Genomic DNA, 2,759 nt, shown 5'->3' on the forward strand with positions numbered 1-2,759 from the left:
ATGGTGTAATGGTTAGCACTCTGGGCTTTGAATCCAGCGATCCGAGTTCAAATCTTGGTGGAACCTGTGTGCTTTCTTGCTGCAGGAAAAGAAAAAAAGAAAAACTTTGGTGGTGGTGCTGTTGGCGAGCCTGTAAGTGATTTAGTCTTTGTGTCCCTGTGAGCAAAGGCTGCTCTTCAAATGTTCCATGGTGTAATGGTTAGCGCTTTGGACTCTGATCAATGGAACAAAGTGCCACATGCAAAGTACGCAGTGAGGAAGATGAAGGTTACATGTGATTTTGTACTGTAGTGCATTGAAGGATTTTAATGAAAAATGTAATACTATTATTGTAAACCTGGGAGGGGAGCAAAATGGAGAAGTTACAGAGTGGAATAAGATCATTATGATAGGGTGGGAAAAGAAACAAAAAGGTGATCAATCTGTTTGTAATGCTAATGAAAAAGCCATCTGGGAAAGAAGAGTGATCGCAAAACAAAACAAAATTATACTTGATGTGTGGTGTTTGTTTAAAAGGCGTTGGGAAATGTATATAGAATGTTTGAATAGTTATTTTAAACAGGAACAAAAAAATAAGGAATTTGATAAGGCTTTTTCTTCAGAGGTTTACTCAGTTTTCATGGAGTTTAATATTGCAATACCAGGAATGGAATAATGTGGAAGAAAAATATATTTTTATTCATATGAATGTCTGTTTATAATTTGATTTTAATTGGAATGTTAATCTCTGTCCTTGTGAGAGGCGTAATGTATTTTCGATGACCTCTCATCATATGTTTTTTAAAGAAAATATTACATTTGATGTGAAAAAAAAAGCACTCTGGGCTTTGAATCCAGCAATCCGAGTTCAAATCTTTGTGGAACCTGTGTGCTTTCTTGCGGCAGGAAAAGAAAAAAAGCACAAATTTGGTGGTGGTGGTGCTGGCGAGCCTGTAAGTGATTCAGTCTTTGCGGCTCTGTGAGCAAAGGCTGCTCCTGTCAATGTTCCATGGTGTAATGTTAAGCATTCTGAATCCAGCGATCCCCGTTCAAATCTTGGTGGGACCTGTTTTGCCATCAATTTGCGCAAGACCCTGTCCGAAATACATTTGAGCAGCAGTGAGCCCCAAAAGCTCACGTAGTTAATGTCGCTTCAACATAAGGCTTTTTTTTCAGAGGTTTACTCAGTTTTCATGGAGTTTAATATTGCAATACCAGGAATGGAATATTGTGGAAGAAAAATATATTTTTATTCATATGAATGTCTTTTTTTAATTTGATTTTAATTGGAATCTTAATCTCTGTCCTTGTGAGAGGCGTAATGTATTTTCGATGACCTCGAGGGCATCAATCCCACTTCCTCTTGCATGCTAAGCGAGCGTGCTACCATTTCAGCTAATTCCCCTGGCCGTGGTGGGGTGAAGTCCATCGCTCCAAATGACGCCTTCGCAGTGCGACCGCTATTATAACATGCTTGAAGAAAAGTGGCCATCTCACCTCCATGCTTGCACCTTTGCACTGGCCGTAATGAAGTTGAAGAATTAACCAAGAAATTGTACTTTTCTTTTTAAGGCCCTTCTTGGTCTTGTTACCCAAGTATATATGTGTGTGGATTCCTGTATTACGTAGGATACCTTTGGATCACTCAGGTCGTGCAGCCAACTTCTCCCCTCCCACACTGCCCACACTGGCTTAATGTCTAAGGGACATCTGACCGTTTCAGCTGTCCTCCCAAGATCCCTCTACATGCTAGGTTGAGCCCCATTTTTAAATCCATTCAGAGGCCAACTTTCATTCGTTTGCCTTTGACACTGTCTCGAGGTGTTTGATTACTTCCATGTTAGTTCATGTTCCTTCTTTTGTTATTGCTGTAATTGTTCTTTTCTCTCAGCTAGGCACTTGCCCAGGCAGGCTCGTTGGTCTAGGGGTATGATTCTCGCTTTGGGTGCAAGAGGTCCCGGGTTCAAATCCCGTACGAGCCCATAGTAAGGTTTGGAGCTTAAGCACAATTTTCTCTTTAGGTTCACAAACAATTAGAAAGGTTTTAGAAAGCGGGCAGAAGTCCAAGCAAAGCCAGGCCGGTTAGCTCAGTTGGTTAGAGCGTGGTGCTAATAACGCCAAGGTCGCGGGTTCGATCCCCGTACGGGCCAGCCTCTTTTGTTCTCTGGGAGCTCAGGGAGCTCAGCTATGCAAATTGACAGGTGGTCTCACGGACATACCCACTGTCAAAACAGTGTGCAGTTGTGGCAGTTGTGGCCCATTTGGTAGAGCGTAAGACTGAAAATCTAAAGGTCCCTGGTTAGAACCCGGGTTTCGGCAGATGCCACCAGTCTTTTCCTATTGTTCGAGGGGGCCAGTAACCAATCACTAATCACTGGGTTCCAGCCCCTCTGTCTAACTGCTTCCCCACAGTCACAGCACTATCTGCCTCCCAGACGGCCACCAACGAAGCCGTGTTGGTTCAATGGTGTAATGGTTAGCACTCTGAGCTTTCAATACAGCGATCCGAGTTCTAATCTTGGTGGAACCTGTGTACTTTCTTGCTGCAGGAAAAGAAAAAAAGAAAAACTTTGGTGGTGGTGCTGTTGGCGAGCCTGTAAGTGATTTAGTCTTTGTGGCCCTGTGAGCAAAGGCTGCTCCTGCAAAGGTTCCATGGTGTAATGGTTAGCACTCTGAATCCTGCGATCCTCGTTCAAATCTTGGTGGGACCTGTTTTGCCACCAATTTGCACAGGACCCTGTCCGAAATACATTTTAGCAGCAGTGAGCCCCAAAAGCTCA

The 2,759-nt window shown here is 43.2% G+C and overlaps 2 non-coding genes across 2 annotated transcripts; both read left to right on the top strand.

Moving 5' to 3' along the window:
* The first annotated feature begins 1,889 nt into the window (after positions 1-1,889).
* Positions 1,890-1,961, top strand: trnap-ugg (transfer RNA proline (anticodon UGG)). Its single transcript has one exon. It is a non-coding gene; the product is annotated as a tRNA-Pro (tRNA).
* A 94-nt stretch (positions 1,962-2,055) lies between these two features.
* On the top strand, positions 2,056-2,129 carry trnai-aau (transfer RNA isoleucine (anticodon AAU)). The gene has a single exon. It is a non-coding gene; the product is annotated as a tRNA-Ile (tRNA).
* The last annotated feature ends 630 nt before the right edge of the window (positions 2,130-2,759 follow it).

This window comes from Sinocyclocheilus rhinocerous, unplaced genomic scaffold (genome assembly GCF_001515625.1).
Source record: "Sinocyclocheilus rhinocerous isolate Xijiao unplaced genomic scaffold, SAMN03320098_v1.1 scaffold13534, whole genome shotgun sequence".
Classification (NCBI taxonomy): domain Eukaryota; kingdom Metazoa; phylum Chordata; class Actinopteri; order Cypriniformes; family Cyprinidae; genus Sinocyclocheilus; species Sinocyclocheilus rhinocerous.